Source organism: Lissotriton helveticus, chromosome 11 (genome assembly GCF_964261635.1).
Source record: "Lissotriton helveticus chromosome 11, aLisHel1.1, whole genome shotgun sequence".
Lineage (NCBI taxonomy): Eukaryota > Metazoa > Chordata > Amphibia > Caudata > Salamandridae > Lissotriton > Lissotriton helveticus.
The window spans coordinates 935,796,287-935,814,066 of record NC_136072.1 but is presented as its reverse complement, the minus strand read 5'-3'; positions in this window follow the sequence as shown (position 1 = coordinate 935,814,066).

The window sequence follows — 17,780 nt, the reverse complement described above, 5'->3', positions numbered from 1 at the left end:
AGTAAAATTGTGATTTGCATTTCGTGTCTTTATGGAACTATCAGCAGCAAAGAAATGTAATGATGATGAGGGTGACCAGAAACTCCACATCACCAGGAAGATGAAATAGGTGGCTCTGCACCAGCAGGCGCCTGATCGCACCGTGCCACACACAGGCTGGTAACTTTAACATACTTTGGCGGCGGCCACAGATAGAAGTCTGTTCGATTTGAGGTGGTGATGCCTCAGCGATACAGACTCTGCCAAGGCTGGCCAGGAGGCTGCAGGCAATGGCAGGCTCCGGCTAAGAGCCACTGCGGGCCGCGGCAATTCCGGTTTGCCGCCAGACCCCAGCCTGCTTCCAGTGTCGTCCAAGATGGACAGTGAGTCCCCAAACTCACAGGATACCATAGCCACGCCGCGGCGGAGGTTCATTCTCTGTCCAAGTCAGGAGCCATATCACACTGAGCAATTAGCGGGACACCTTGCAGTACCCGCTCACCTGTGTTGTGGTCTGATTTGCTCACCAGCTTGAATACACACTTCAGACCTGCCCAGAACCCAATGAGTACCAGACTGACAAGCGCCTGAAGTGTGCATGCTCAGAGACATCGCATCAGACACACGTGTGTGATGTACCTCAGCCAGCAGGGCACTCAGCTGCACCTCCCGCTGCAATATTCTGTCTCCTGCTCCTGTATAGGTAAGATGAGCACTGCCGATGACGTGGAACGTATCAGGGCTAAAGGCCTGCTCAACGGGGCCGTCCAGTAGCAGGCAGTCGGCTGCACCCCAGCAATCATGATTAATTGAGTTTGGCGGTGTCGGGCTCTGACAGCACGGAGGCCGTGCCCGGGCCGGTGCAAGCTGCAACAGGCACCGTGATGCGAGCGCCGTGATTGAATTAGACGCCACCCGCATAGGCAGCCCATTACAACAAACTGAACTGCCCGCTGGGAGCAGGATGTGACGTCCTCCTTGCAGTGCCTGCAGCCAGTATAATGAATGATTTATGCTACATTGTAGCAGTGAGTGTGAGCCTCCAGGTGAGCCCCAAGCCTGTTCACGCACACCATGGAGCAGCGTCTTTTCACACTTTTAGGCAAGTGCTTCAGTACAGTGACAGCTGCTGAGACAGAGACTATGGATATGCGTGGCAATGCATTTCAGTGCGGTAATGCGGAGCACCACTGAAATGTGTAAGTATGTCCCATAGGATAGAATGGGAAAGTTTAGTCATAAAATTGTATAAGCATAACTGCCCATGGGAACAAGAGAGGAAAACAGAGTTTAGTATACCAGCCACTTGAGTGGATGAGGTGTGTCCTCCTGCCTTTACAGGGTGAGCCAGGGCTGGGCTGAATAGACCTGGGCTGCATTCAGAGTAGAGGGGAGGAGAATTCTTTCACACCTGTTCTGCCTTGGACAATGCTGTCTCCACCTCCTTCCGGGCAACTGCACCAGAGAGAACAAAACTGGTTTGGCTGGGGAAAGAGCTTCTCTGCCACCAGCCAACAAAGGGAATTGTGCTATAAAAGGTGGGGCCCAGACCTCAGACTTGCAGATCACTTTTGGGCTTCAAGAGGAACCTCTGCGAAAAAGAAGAGTGGGAAGAAGCTGGAGGAGGAGTACTGCCCCTTTGCTGTGTGCTGTCTGGGGTTGGCCTTCAGTAGAGGTTTCTGCCAAGGAGAGGAACCATGTGTGTATCCTGCTTGAAAAGTATCTCCAAAGGCTTGGAAGTAGAGCTTGACCCTCGCTTAGGAGGTCTCAGGTACAGCAACGATCTCACCATCCTTTTGGGCACCGTCTCTGGAACCACTGGTTTCCGTCGCCGCAGAAGAAAAGAGCAACCGACTTATTACCAAGTCCATCGCAGGTTCCGTGTCCTGAGGGCATCGCAGAAGGCACTGCCGCACTTCGCATCGCATCCTTGGTCTCACCAATGCCAACTGGACGATCATCGCTGAGCTGTTGCTTGCACCGCTTTCTGTGGGCACCGCATTGGGCACCACCTCTTTTCACTCTGCCCGGAAGAATTTTGTTTTATGGATATTTCTACAATTTTAAGGTTTTCTTGCAACACTGCATGTTTTTCAGAACTGTATTGTGGATTTTTGTCATTTTTGGTCCTGCGTGGTTTAGATAAAGATTTGCTTATTTTTCTAAACTGGTGTGATGTCCATTTGTAGTGTTTTCACTGTGTTACTCTAGGCATGCACAAATACTTTACACACTGCCTCTGAGATAAGCCTGTATGCTCGTGGCAAACTACCAAGTGGTTGAGCAGGCTTTATTAAGTGTATCCCCCTTACACTTACTAGGAAGAAGGTTCCCTACTTGGAAAAGGGTGCAAACCATTGCCAACTAGAGACCCCCATTTCTAACAGGGCCCATGTAAGCAAACTAGAGGCCATGAAAAGGATGGACATATAATAGGAACTGGGGTGATGGGCACTCTTAAGAACCTACCATTAGAAACATTACTATGGAGGAAGCCATCTTAGAATCCCTCTGTAGAATGTTGCTCAATATTAGGTTGGATTGAGTAAAGATTCAACCTGTGACAGGTAATGCATATAGAATATAAGGCATTCAATGAAAGATGTAATGTAAATAGCATGTTGGTGTCTGGGGATGCTGTGGAATGTTAGTGAGAGAGAGTCAGTTGGAGGATGGGCTGAGCAGAAGGAAGGCTGCTCCCGGTGGGACTATCTCTTTATCATCTTACTTAATAAATATACTTGCATAATCTACCTTGGAACCAGATATCTTCTTTGTACTACATATTTTGGCGACGAACTAGATCAAGACCCAAGCGTACTACTGGATGTACTGAAGCTGTCTATGGTATTAGACATTTTTTTAACTGCCGTTTACCTGAACATATTTCCAAATTAATATGTCTTTCAGACTCTACTACCAATGCACATCTTGATAACCTCCAAAGAATTATTTTTCTTATCTACAATATTTGGTAAGCTGCTCTAGCGTTTTAGCTGAGTTGTTTTGTACGCGGCATGGGATTTTTAGTGCTTACTTAACGGACACCTTTGTGTCACTGTATCTTTCATGGCATCCATGAGCACTTTTCTTTTAGATGTGTGCTGTTCACTTTCACTTCTTAGTTTTAGGTGCTCACCACTTTAATTAAGAAACAGCACGGTTGTGTCTTACTTGTTTTTGATATCTATGTGGATCCCACTCACGCTCCATTTCATTTACTGAATCTTCTTCTCACCCACGTGCCCCTCTGGGAGACTCTAGGGCTGTCGCGTTGGGTCACGCACCCCTCTTTGTTCTGGGAATTCCGCTCCCCTTTTTACTTTCACCATTTGAGCACTCTTTAGACTCAAATGCATTAGCATTTTTAGAGTAACCACTATTTTTCCTTTTCTTTTTCTCTCTTTCCATGATCACAAAAGGAGCTCCATGTTTCAATACAATTGTTCTTCACTGTGTAATATCTCTGTATGTTCTTTTGTCTGAAACATACTGATGTATGCCTGTAATTCTATGCCATTACAGCCCTGAATAAGCCCTTTCTCTGGGCGAAACGCGTTGGCTGATTTAATTCCTGTGCATATCCCAAATACATCTGACAAATAAAAGAAGGATAACGACACAAGACCAACTTAGTCAGTCTAAATATGTACATTTGATTTGTTCGTTTTATGTTGCCTCTCATCCACAAAGTGTTAGGTATCACATAAAGGGTTGTGGTGCTGAAATCACCATCTTCCCTGCTTTCAGGACAAGCAGGCTTTTGTCAGAAAACCAAAAATGTTTACACAGTTTTGGCATTTTTCTGGGACATTGCATATTTTTGTTCTTTTTTGTGCTTTCAACCTCCTTCCAGTTAATGGTAGAAATAGGTATGAAAGCAATAATGGATCCTGGAAAGCTAAACATTTTAGAAAAGTAGACAACATTCCGCAAGGGATCATTTGTGTAGATCCTTCATGGTTTCTTTATAGAAACTAACAGTTACATATAGGAAACATTTTAAATTAGTTGAAAGAAACAGCCATTTGTGTCAACGTTTTCACCTGTAACTTCTTCTAATTATGATAGCTGTTTGAAAGCAATATACTGTTACATTTACTGGATATTTCTGGTTGTGGGGATAAATAGGACTTGTAGGTTCACTGTTAGAAATGGGATTTCTGGCTAGCTGAGACTTGCGCCAAAGCGAGGCAGAAACCACCACCCTAGTCAGGATAAGGGAGTTACACTTCTAAAATAACCCATGCTAACCCCCTTGGTAGCTTGGCACAAGCAGCCATGCTTATCTTAGAAGCAGTGTGTAAAGCATTTGTACATAACCAACAGTAAAACAGTGTACACACTACAAAAGGACGCCACACCAGTTTAGAAAATTATCCAATTGCTATATATTCAAGACAAGACCAAATATGGAAAAATATCCACAATACTATACTTCAAAATCTACACTTCTCAAAATATGCTTTATAAATTGTTCCTTGATGTCGATAGCTCAGTCGGGGGCTATCACGGCGTCGTGAACAACAAATCCAACAGTTCTGGCTGACCGCGGGGTCGCAGGCCAACTACGGTGTCAGGAAGACCCCCGCAAACAGTACATTTCAGAGGTGCAGGGCGATGGGGCCCTTGAAGTCACTCGTGTTGCAGGTAGAGCTCCTTTCTGATGGGATCTGGAGCGCTGGTGCCAACAGATGTTGGGTGCTGCGGTGTGAAGCGCAGTGGTGTGGCCTGCAGTGTAGTGTAGTTCCTATATTCCCAATAGGCTCTGCGCATTGGAATAATATATCTTATAGATTTGATGTAGGACTTAAATCAATAGGTCTCTATCGAATATACTAAACTTATTTGTGTGCGCCAGCTAGCTCAGAGGTCACTAGAAACTTTCTTGAATTCACAAGAAGGAATTAGTTTCTGACAACCGCATAAACATGACAACTTTGTTTCCCAAGAATAAGAATATATCTCTCAGAGTCGTGGAAATAATAGATAAGTATTTCACTCAGTCAATCGTGCATGCTTCGTTTCTACAGAGTGTGTAGAGCAATAGTGAGATGGGCGCTTTCAATAAAAGGTTTATTTAGCAGTCTTCTTTCTCATGCAAGAGATATGAACTGCTACAATCGTTAGACATAATGCAAAGTATAATGCGTACAGCAAAAATAGTATTATATAATGATACTGTAAGAGCATTGTATGGTTTCTAAGCCATAAAATACATACATAAATAACAGACTAAAATACTCAACTTGTGCTTCTGAAATACGCCTACCCCAATGTACCTAACCTAAGTCTAGTACGAGGGAAGAAGTAAGTATTGTCTTTAGCGTAGGTTTGCTTTTTGCCAATAATCTACCAAAGGTTTCTCTAGGTTCTAATCAGCTCCATACCTTAGAATAAAGGAGGTCTGGTATCTCTTTCTCGGGACTCGATTTCCCAAGGAGAGTCAGAAACACTGGAGCTGGATTTCTCAGCAGAGGAGGGCAGCTTCCTGATCAGTGCATCAAATGGAGAGTCGGCTTCCTTCGGCACTTGCTGTAGCGAGCTGCGTCGGGCAAGTAGGCTGTCGATCTGCTCCGAACCACCGTGCTTTGCCAAAGCAAGTAAAGGTATATTTATACCTTGAAGGTGTTTAGGAATGCCATGTTTGACGTAAAGTCGGGCATATGAACGTCATGAATGAACCCCTAAGGAATAGTTGTTCATTGTAAAACTAACTGAGTTCTTGGAGAAATCAATATTTAAGCAAGGGGAAGTCCCTAACGGCTTAAGCTGGTTTTCCAAGAAACGTTGTGACGTTTGGTGAACGGATGGAAGTAGCCATGCCTGTATTTGGGTTGCATGGGCTATGCCTAAATAAGGTCTGGATTTCTATGCCTATATAAGGGCAGCATGAATTGTACCTATATAAGGGTATGAATCGGGAAAATGCAATCAGAACCTAAAACGCCACACAACAGCGGTGCCCAAAGGTCATGGTGTGAGCAGCTGCTCGATGGTGGGTTCAGATGACGTCGTCGGTGAGACCAGGGTGGCGGTGCGAGATGGAGGCGGTGCTAGTCATGGTGCAAGCAGCGGCGTTGGTATTGCTGAAGCGCTGTTGTCGGCTGACGAACTGGAGTCGATGACACCGGTGGCCAAGGATGCAGTGTGGGATGAGGGCGGTGCATCATGTAACTTATGAGAGGTGCCCCCGAACCACGGTGGAAGCAGCGGCGTCTATTTCGGCAGGAAGTGGTGGTGTCAGGAAGGCCCACAGGTCGTGGTGCGAGCAGCGGCTCGGTGATGGCGTCGGCAGGCGTCTTCGGTGAGACCAGGATCGCGGCGCAGCGTGGTTGCGGTGCCCTCTTCGGTGCCAAAGCTTCAGCGTGAAGCAAGGCGGTGCGGTGCCCACAGGTCGCGGTGCGGGCAGCGGCTCGGTGATGGCATCAGCAGGCATCATCTGTGAGACCAGGGACGCCGTGCGGCGTTGCAGCAGTGCCCTCTGCGGTGCCTTCAGGACACGGGTTCGGAAGGTTCGTCGTAGACATCGTCGAGTTGCGTTCTTCGGGTTGCAGCACAAAACACACAGTCCCCAGTGCTGCGGGTCGAAGAACCTAAAGTCTTTGCTGTTCCTGAGACTTCGTGAACAGGGGGCAAGCTCTACCTCAAGCCCTTGGAGAGTCTCACCAATTTGGTTGCATAAAGTCCAGTCCAGTCCAGGCCTTTCACTGCCAGAGACAGAAGCAGCCACTGCAGGTCAGCACAGCAAAGCACGCAGCAAAGCGGTTGTTCCTTTTAGCAGCTTTTCCGGTGCTTCTTCCCTGCAGCCCTCTTGATCCAGACGTGTTCTAAAGTTCCTGGGTCTGGGACCCAGCATTTGTACAGAAAGATACTTTGATCTGCCAGGCAGAGCGTGTCGGTGTCTGGCCAGAACCAGTTGGGCCTTCTCTGGCGTGAATTCCTGGCAGGAGGTGTAGACTGCTTTGTCAGAGGCAGACCAGACCCTTTGAGGTGCAAGGAAATCTCCTCCCGCTTCCCCCATCGTAACCCAGGTCTATATTGCCCTTTCCTGACCTACCTAAACTCTCAGGAGCCTCCCTGCTTCCCAGCCATCTGTCGTTCAAAAAGCAGACAGGCAATCCACATTCCAAAAGAGGCACACAGGATGACCGAGCAAAATAATACCCACTTTCTAAAAGTTGCCTCTATGAACTCATAATGAAATTGGCACCCTTGCTAAAGGCTGCGTCTTCTGACGCCGAGTTCAGGCATACCAAACTTAATTTACTTATACCTTTTTTGGGCTGCGTACGTGGGTGGCACAATCCGTGCTGCAGGCCCACGAGTAGCGGTGGACTCACAAGCCCGGCACCCGCAGTGCCCTTTACTGGGGACTGACAAGTAAGTCACACATCCAATCATAACACCATTTACCACAGGAGCACAGCGCTTTGCCACTGATCAGCAGCGCGAAAAGCACGCAGAAACATTATACCAGCAAAAAAAGGGGAGGGCAGAAAGCAAAAACTCGGGGAAACACGCTAAAAGATGCCAAGTCTAACATTCACCAAGAACCCAACAAACCCAGAGCCAATAACTGAGCAGCGTCTTGCAATGTTTTTTAATTATGTACTGGGTATATAGCAATTATTTTGGGAAAATGTATACATGGAAAAATACGTTATGAAAAACACATATGCATTTCGGAAATGGGAACAAAATATAGAGCGTAGAAACAGTTGATATTTGCACATCTGAAATTGGGAGTACCCATACTAGCCTGAGAACTATAGGTCATTTTTCAAAATGACTCTGTTTACACATTGTCTTTCATTTGGAAGGCAGAAATGCATCGAAAGTAGGTAGGTAATAACAGTTGCGCTACAATTCTGTGTTATCCTAAGTCTTCCGATAAAAATGGTACTTCATTTGTGTGTGTAGGCCTTGTGCCCACGACAGGAAACTGCTCAAAACGCAACGTGTACACCACATATTCCCTATAAAAAAATTACCCCTTTTTTGCAAAGTGCCTAGCTGTAGTTTTTTAACCCTAGCTCTGCCTGCACCTAGGGAAAACTAGCAAACCTATACATGTTTGAAAAATAGACACCCAGGGGAATCAGGATGGGGTGACTTGACTGGCTCTCACCAGGTTCTGTTCCCCAGAATCCCTTGCAAACCTGAAAAATTGTAAAAAACAAACAAACATTTTCCTCACATTTCTGTGGTGGAAAGTTCTGGAATCTGCGTGGATCTACAAAATTCTACCCACCCTGCGTTCCCCAAAGTCTTCTGAGAAAATACCCAGAATCCCTTGCAAACCTGAAAAATTGTTTTTAAAAAAACACATTTTCCGCACATTTCTATGGTGGAAAGTTCTGGAATCTGCGCGGATCCACAGATTTCTACCAACCCCGTGTTCCCCCTAGTCTTCCGAGGAAAATGGTACCTTACTTGTGTGGGTAGGCCAAGTGCCCGCGACAGTAAACGGCCCAAACCGCAAGGTGGACACACCACATGTGCACAGTGAAAAATTACCCTTTATTTGAAAAGTGCCAAGCTGTAGTTTTCTTAACCCTAGCTTTGCCGGCACCCAGGAAAACCTAGCAAACCTATACATTTTTGAAAACTGGACACCCAGGGGAATCCAGGATGGGGTGACTTGACTGGCTCTCACCAGGTTCTGTTACCCAGAATCCCTTGCAAACCTGAAAAATTGTCAAAAAACACACATTTGCCTCACATTTCTTTGGTGGAAAGTTCTGGAATCTGCGTGGATCCACAAAATTCCACCCACCCCACATACCCCAAAGTCTTCAGAGAAAAATGGTACATCACTGGTGTGGGTAGGCCTAGAGCCCACAGCAGGAAAATATACAAACGCCTTGTCTGCATTTGTTACCGCCCATAACAACTGGACCTTTTACTTGGCTTGTTAAAAGGTCTGCATGATAAGTTTGTGAGCACTATTTTGTTTGACAGTGATGGGGACAATGGCTGCCGAACACGGTGCCTGCTTTAGGGACATTGCGCTCAGTTAAAACATTTTTTTTTAACTTTGATGTTGAGCGCGGCGCCCGTTTGAGGGACACCGTGCTCTGTTTATTTTTTATAACTTTAATACTGAGCGTGGCGCCCGCTTCACGGACACTGCGCTAGGTTTCATTTTTGATTTATTTTTAACCTTTTTAATGACGCGGCGCCCCCTTCACTGACACTGCGCTCTGCAATACAATAGGTATTGCTTTAGCAAAACTTTGAACTATTTGTATTGTTATTGACAATGCCTTTTCATATAATAAAAGGAATTGACATTTACAATGCCAGTAGCTCAAAAAATTGCAATTGCGATACCTATTGCATTGTAAATGCTTGTTTAAGCCTGCAACTTACATGAGCGCGCTAGAAATGCTGATTTACTAAATTAAATGTGTGTAAGTTTAAGGTATTTCCCTCTTGCCCTTAATAACAAGTGAGAAAAGTATATTTCTACTTTTCACTGGGAGGGTGTAACATGACATGGTAAGCTACAGACTTGTGTATTTCCTTCCAATATGAAACCAAACGAGATACAACAAGCAGCAACAGCTTCTGTGTGCTTCCTGAAACTAGAACCAAGGTTAACTATACTGTAGAAAAAGTAAAGCCTCTGTATTGAAAAGGTGTTTGGGGCAGGATGATGCAGTTGTACCAGTTGCGGACGGAATATTCTCCGACTTCAGGCCTCATGCATTGTTATTTGGGGGGGGGGGGGGGAGGAGGATATACATGTCTCCGCATATAACTAGAACTATTGAGGCTCTAGTCCGCTATTGGCAACTTTAGTAAGGTTTAAGACTAATTGCATAGGGATGTGTGATGATTGTATTGTAATTGTATTTATATAGCGCATACTACCCCTGATGAGGCGTCGAAGCACTCAATTCCAGGCCGCCGGATGCTCCAGACCCAAGGTTAATGGTTAGATCTGAAAGAGACACGTTAGTATTAGATTCCTTACCTTAGAATATCCCCAGGCGTCAAACTGGATCCGGAAATTTTTGCGTAGCAGTACCCTTGCGCAGCGGTAGGCGTCGTCTGCGGCTCCGCGTCCGTCGTCGGCGTCGTGGCCGCCGTGATGATGTCGTCTCAGTACTTAGACGCCGCCTCCGCGTGCTTACGTCAGTTCTTTTTTCCGCGCCAGCAAGCGCAGATCTGGAAAAAGCAGTAACCCTAGTCATTTTTGACTAACTTTTTTGATCCTTTTTGATTGCTTTTCGAAGTCTCTCTACTCCGAACGGTGCCGTAGGGATGCCCGGCTTCAAGCACTGTGACGATTGCGACCGTCTGATGTCGGTCACGGATCCTCACCGCGTCTGTTTGTCCTGTTTGGGCGTCGACCACGACGACAAGGCCTGCTCTGACTGCCGGGCCCTCTCCTCGAAGGCCAGGCGGGAGCGGTCCCGTAGGCGCCTCGAGCTCCGGCAGTCGGCCCTGCGCCGTGAGAGGTCCCGATCCCATGGGAGGTCGAGGGACAGGTCGCGGGCTCGGAGCCACCACAGCTCCGAGAGTAGGCCGCACTCCTCCGGGTCGAAGTCGTCGTCAGGTAAGAGGCACAAGAAGTCCAAGCGGCGTCATCGCTCCTCGGACTCTCCCCCGACGCTCGCGCGATGCGGCCGGGGGTTCGGGTGACACCACCCACGCGGCTCCGTCAGAGTCGCGGGCGCCGCGTGCAGCTCCACACCCTCCGGTCCCTGGGCTGAAGGCGACGCCAGAGGAGATCGAGCGCTTCCTCATGGCCATGAGGAAACTCTCTCCTCCGACGGGCTCCGCGGCGCCTTCGGGCCCAGCGGACCCGTCTGGGGGCCCTAGCGGGTCGGCGGCTCCGGCCCCGACGCCGTCGGGTGCTTCGGCCCCGACGCCTTCGGGCCTGGCGCCGCAGGCCCCCATTATCCCGCCGGCGCCTTCGGGCCCGGCGCCGAGGTGTCCAGTTGTTCCGACGCTGCCGGCGCCTTCGGGCCCGGCGCCGCAGGACGCCGCTGGTCCTCCTTCGGGTTCGGGATCGTCGCCGGTGGATCTGACGACCTCCCCGGTGTCGGACCCTCAGGTGACGCCTCCGGCGCCGTCCTCGGGCGGTGCTGGCCCCGGTCCTACCTTCGTTCCTGTTCAGCCGTCGGAACGGCCCCGTTGGGCGCCGCTCCAGACGTCGTTTGGTGAATTTCACTTTTATGAACAGGCCTCATTGGTTGAAAACCCTGAATTTCAGGAGATGGGTGATGAAGAGGACTGGGAGGGGTCTGAGGACCCTCTGACCAGGGAGTGTCAGTCTCAGGAGGACTGGACAGGAGACCTTGGGGAGGCCAGTGGCCTGGACACCTCTCCAGACACTGGGTGTGTCTCCCTCCTACCGCGGCTTCGGAGGAGGGGGCAACATATAGTGTGGTGCTGATGAGGGCTGCCAAGGCCTTGGGCCTTGAGCTCTCCGTCGCGGCCGTGAGGACTAACCTCCTCACTGAGGTCCTTAAACCGCAGTCAAGCTCGGCCGAGCCTCTGCTGCCCTTTAATGAGGCCTTGACCAACGTTTTTCTGGGCACTTGGTCCAAGCCCGCTACGGGTTCGCCCGTAGATAGGAACGTGGCCAGACGCCACCGCCAAGCCCCGGGCGACCCATGTTTCCTGTCCTCCCACCCTACCCCCGAGAGCCTGGTCATCCAGGCCTCCAATTCCCAGACCGCATTCCCGTCGGCCCCGCCGGACCGGGAATCCAAGAGGTATGACCAGTATGGGAAGAAGATCTTCTCATACCTTATTCCAGGACTGCGGTCTTCCAACACCGCCTGCCTCTTGGGACGTTACACCCACTCTGTGTGGGATAAGGTCGCGGAAGTGCTGCCAGAGTGTCCGTTGAAGGTACGGGCCAAACTCGGCCAAGCCCTTGTGGAGGGCCGGGATGCAGCCAAGTATTCCATCCGGTGTGGGCTGGATACCACTGACTCGCTGGGTAGAGCGATGGCAACGACGGTGGCGGTCAGACGCCACGCCTGGCTGAGGTCCGCCAACTTCTCGGCAGATGTTCAGAGCACGCTCATGGACATGCCATTCGATGGCCGTCGCCTCTTTGGCGACAAGGCAGATCATGCGCTTTAAGGACTCCAGGGCTACGGCCAAGTCCTTGGGCCTCTCGGGCCAGCGCCAGCAATCGGCTGCCTTTCACTCCTTTCGTGGCCACGGAAGGGGTGCGCCCACACGCGCCGCCAGCCACGCACCGCAGGGCAATACCCAACGCGGTGGCGGCCGTGGGAACCGCCGTCCGGGCGGTCGGGGGCAGCGGCGAGGTCAGTCCACACCTTCCCTCGCAGTATCCGCCTCAAAACCCTCCTAGTCCGTGCTTTCGGGCCCATGTGACGCCAGTGGGGGGCAGGGTTCGCCATCACCACCTCCACTGGCGCACTGTCACATCGGACAGGTGGGTGCTGCAACTCGTCCGAAGGGGCTACTCCCTCCCCTTCGAGGTGACTCCTCCAGCCATGCCACCGCAGAACCACCGTGTATCGGGGGATCATTTGCGACTTCTACAGGAGGAAGTTACGGCCCTCTTGGCCAAGGGGGCCATCGAGCGCGTTCCTGGGCCAGAAGTAGGGTGTGGTTGCTACTCCCACTACTTTCTGGTACCCAAGAAGGGCAAAGGGGGCCTACGCCCTATCTTGGACCTAAGGAACGTCAACGGCTTCCTCCGGAAGGAGAAGTTCAAAATGCTGACTCTGGCTAAGGTTCTGGCTGCCCTGGACCCAGGAGACTGGATGGTAGCATTGGACTTGCAGGACGCTTACTTTCATATCCCCGTCCTGCCTGCCCACCGGCGCTACCTGCGGTTCATGGTGGGCCAGGAGCACTTTCAATTTACCGTGCTCCCCTTCTGCCTTACCAGCGCCCCACGGGTGTTCACAAAGGTGATGGCGGTGGTCGCAGCTCATCTGCGCAGGTTAGGGGTTTCAGTCTTCCCCTACCTCGACGACTGGCTGTTGAAGGCGGGCTCGCCCCAGACAGTCGTCAGCCACCTCCAGACGACGGCGGACCTCCTGCACCAGCTGGGGTTCTCCATCAATGTGCCGAAGTCACACCTGTGCCCCTCTCAGAAGCTCCTCTTCATCGGAGCGGTTCTGGACTCGGCGCGGTTTCGGGTTTACCCGCCCGAACAGTGGGTCCGGGATACTCCCATCTTTCAGCCGGTATCCCGGGTTTCGGTCAGGTTGACGCTGCGGCTTCTGGGGCTGATGGCCTCCTGCATCCTACTGGTGCATCACGCCAGGTGGCGGATGCGGGCTCTGCAGTGGGACCTGAAGTTTCAGTGGGCCCAGCATCAGGGCAACCTATCCGACCACGTCCTGATCTCGGAGGGCACTGCGAGACAGCTGCAGTGGTGGCTTACGGACCGCGATTGGGTCAGCGGCAGATCCCTCTCCCTTCCCCAACCGGAGCACGTAGTTGTGACGGACGCGTCCCTCCAGGGCTGGGGAGGCCACATGGGAGAGGCAGAGATCAGAGGCCTCTGGTCTCCGGCGGAGACCCGGCTCCACATCAACCTGTTGGAGCTCCGGGCGATTCGTCTGGCACTGAAGGCATTCCTCCCCTCTGTCCGGGGGAGTGTAGTGCAGGTATTCACGGACAACACCACCGCCATGTGGTACTGCAACAAACAAGGCGGGGTGGGGTCGTGGATCCTTTGTCAAGAGGCTCTTCGCCTTTGGCAATGGCTGGAATGCCAGGGCGTGACCCTGGTGGCTCAACACCTGGCAGGTTCTCTGAACGCCAGGGCGGACGAGCTCAGTCGTCGGTGCATGATGGATCACGAATGGCGTCTGAACTCGGACGTGGCGCAAGGCCTCTTTCAGCGATGGGGAGAGCCTTGGTTAGATCTATTCGCCACCGAAGAGAACGCGCAATGTCAGCAGTTCTGCGCGTTAGAATTTCCAAGGCGGCACTCGCTCGGAGACGCTTTTCGTCGCGAGTGGAGTTGCGGTCTGTTGTACGCCTTTCCGCCTATACCACTTCTGCCCAGAGTGCTGAAGAAGATCAAGCGCGACCGGGCCCAAGTCATCCTTGTGGCTCCGGACTGGGCACGAAGGTACTGGTATCCATAGCTACTCAGTCTGTCAGTCGATCCCCCGGTTCGTCTGCCTCTTCAGGAGGACCTTCTGTCGCAGCAGCAGGGGACGGTCCTCCACCCGAACCTGTCCAGTCTCCACCTCCATGCTTGGAGATTGAGCGGCGACAGTTGAGGCCATTTGACTTGCCTCCTGAAGTTTGTAACATCATTCTGGCAGCCAGGCGTCCCTCCACAAAGTCGGTATACGCCTGCAGGTGGAATAGATTTGTGGCATGGTGCACAGCAAAGGCTGTGGATCCCCTCAATGCCCCTCTTTCTGAAGTCCTTCTCTTCCTTCTTTCTCTTGCCCAGCAGGGCTCTGCTCTGGGCACTATCAAGGGCTACTTTTCTGCCCTTTCAGCCTTTCTCAGGCTGCCTGATCAACCTTCTTTGTTCAAGTCCCCTATTGTTAATAGATTTCTTAAGGGCCTCACACACACGTTTCCTCCTGTTCCGTTTGTGATGCCTCAGTGGGACTTGAACCTGGTTCTTACCTTTCTGATGTGCGCTCCCTTTGAGCCACTTCACAACTGTCCTCTTCGCCTTCTGACCTTGAAGACTGCTTTCCTGGTTGCCATCACCTCTGCCAGGAGAGTGAGTGAGCTCCAGGCCCTTTCTTGTACCCCACCTTTCCTTTCTGTCCATCCGGACAAAGTGGTGCTGCGTACCAAACCTTCTTTCCTGCCCAAGGTTGTCACGGCCTTCCACATCGGGCAGTCTATCACCTTGCCAACCTTCTTCCCGCCACCGCATCCCTCTAAAGAGGAAGAGCGGCTCCACCGTCTGGACCCAAAACGTGCGCTCTCATTCTACTTGGATCGCACATGCCAGTTCCGGGTGGATGACCAACTCTTTGTTGGTTACGTGGGTGCGAAGAAGGGGAAAGCGGTGCACAAGAGGACCATCTCCCGGTGGATCATCCTGTGTATCCAGGCATGCTACTCCTTGGCTATGAAGGAGCCTCCTACTGGATTGCGGGCTCATTCTACCCGAGCCACGGCGACTACCACTGCCCTGGGCAGGGGAGTGCCTTTACAAGACATCTGTCAGGCAGCTACGTGGGCATCGCTGCACACGTTCGCAAGACACTACTGCCTGGACAGCCAAGTCCGGAGGGATGGCTTCTTTGGCCGTTCCGTCCTCCGGGACTTTCTGGTGTGATTTTGGTTCGCAGAGCCACCACCGGGGTTGGTATTGCTGGGGTATCTATTCTAAGGTAAGGAATCTAATACTAACGTGTCTCTTTCAGATGCACAAGTTACTACTTGTGTAACGATATATCTGTAAGAGACATTAGTTAGTATTAGATTCCTTACCGACCCACCCATCCTCCCCGTTCTGCGAACCAATATCTAGGGTTAGGGTTGTCCCCTTCAGGGCCCTAGTTTCAATGGCACCAGTGTTGGTCTTTAACATGGCTCTGCGTTTCTGGCGCGGAAAAGCTGTGTCTAAGAACTGACGTCAGCACGCGGAGGCGGCGTCTAAGTACTCCGACGACGTCATCACGGCGCCCACGACGCCGACGATGGACGCAGAGCCGCAGACGACGCCTACCGACGCGCAAGGGTACTGCTACGCAAAAATTTCCGGATCCAGTCTGACGCCTGGGGATATTCTAAGGTAAGGAATCTAATACTAACTAATGTCTCTTACAGATATATCGTTACACAAGTAGTAACTTGTGCTTCAGTGTTATTGTTTAATGTTTGTTATTGGGATTAGTTATGTACGCTCAAAGCAAACCATTCCATACAGTAACTTCCATTTTTTATGGTGGACTAAAGTAATAGTGGTTGGTTGCAATCATTAGTAAGGGGGGAGGTGAGCTCAAGCTCATGGTTGCTGGGCTTAATACAAGAGTTAGAGAAGATTGAGTATTGTTAGGTTGCGTAGGTACAACTTTCAGCAGAAGCAGGGGAGATTGTAATTTTGTAAATAAGTTGTGGGAAATATGCTGAAATAGAGAATAGTCAAACATGCACGTGTCAAGAGAAGCTTGTGCTCAGACAGCTGGCATGCCGAGGATGAAGGAGAGGGATATTTGAAAGAGAAGAAAAAGGAGAGGAGACAAACAGAGGTTTTAATTAAAGGACAGGTTTTTTTTTTAATGCCGGATTTAAGGTTCGTAGTTAATTTTGTTTTGAGACAGCATGCAGTTTGAGGATGCAAGAATATAGAAAGAAACATTATTTACTTGTGAAGATTGTCCTACATTGGAAATTTTATATAGGCGCTAGAATCAGGTAAACCATCTCTCTCTTGCTAGACTACTGCTAGGCCACCGATTCAGCCAGGTCAGTTGATCAGCTCAAGGGTTGAAAGTGAAATAAGATGGCTGGATGCATATGTTGAGAAAATACATGGGAAATAACGTACACATTGAAAAAGAGATTATGGCATTCATACTCAGGTTTGACTCAGAGTATTAATTATAGAGAAGAGTGCGATACATTTAAATGCCTATTTGCAATGGCACCAGATGGAAGATGAGGGCAGCTTTCCAGACAGTGGATGAGTATTACCTACATTCCAATGGCTGGAGGGCAGGGGATGGCGAAAGGGCTCCCTTTACAAATTTAACAAACACTTTTGTTAGCAAATGGCTGCTGATTAAACTTCTTGGAGTTCTGCCCTTTTTGCAGATGCTATGGGTGAATAGGGTGGGGCTGCAGGTTGAAGCATTTGTCTACCTTCATCACACTTCAGTGCAGAGACATCAGATCTCATTTTGCCTCTGTTGTGGGTGCTTCAGGCTGGAGACAGTCCTGCTGTGATGGGCATCGCTACACAAAGGCTGTGTCTAGAGAGCATCCTGGAAGATATTTGAAATATAAACATATTGAAATATACCTTTCCTAAACAAAAAGGTAGCAGCTGCGGTCCTTGGGTTTATGTGGATATGGGTAATTTTAAAGTGCTGTTCTTTGTTAAAAGCACGTACCTTTAATTCCAGGCACATGCACGTTGTGTTTAAATGGCCTCTGTGAAGTAATTTGTGATGCCAAATGAAACGAGGCTGCCTGGGATTTTTTCAGTTCAACCTTTCTTTAGTGCTCAAGATGCTATCTGCTACTTACGCTTACACGATTGAGATTTACAGGCCTTAACCCCTTCGATGCTCATGACGAGCTGAGCTCGTCATGAGGTATACCTCTCGTGTGCTCAGCTCGTCATGACCACACCCATTTTCATTATGGCCCAGCACAGCAGAGGATCTCCTCAAGCACCCAAGGTGATAAGTTACAGGGGCTTAGTGTGTTTTCATTCAGACAAATAAGGCACTCACATAGTACCAACACCTAGCTGCTCTATACACCCCTTGACTCAATGGTTATGGAAGGACGGGTGGGGGGTGGATGGGGGAGTGGTCTATAAAATGAGGTCTTTGCTTTAGGCTTTCTTCTGAACAGTTCAGCGTGCAAAGCTAACATGCATGTCTCTTTCCTCCTTCCTTAAGACTCAAAATAATCCACAATTCCATTTAAAAGCAATCAGTGCTTCTCTGAACTGCACCCAGAGATGCGTCTTAACCTGCACCACCAGCATTGTGGAAATGCTTTTCTGCGCCTGCTGTTTTTTTTTGCGAGTTGTTTTCATTGTGTTTTTAATTTAACAGTATATCTATTATTCAACATTATATTAAGTACAATTAAAACAATTAACATTAAATGAGACTACTACAGTGTCAAGCTAA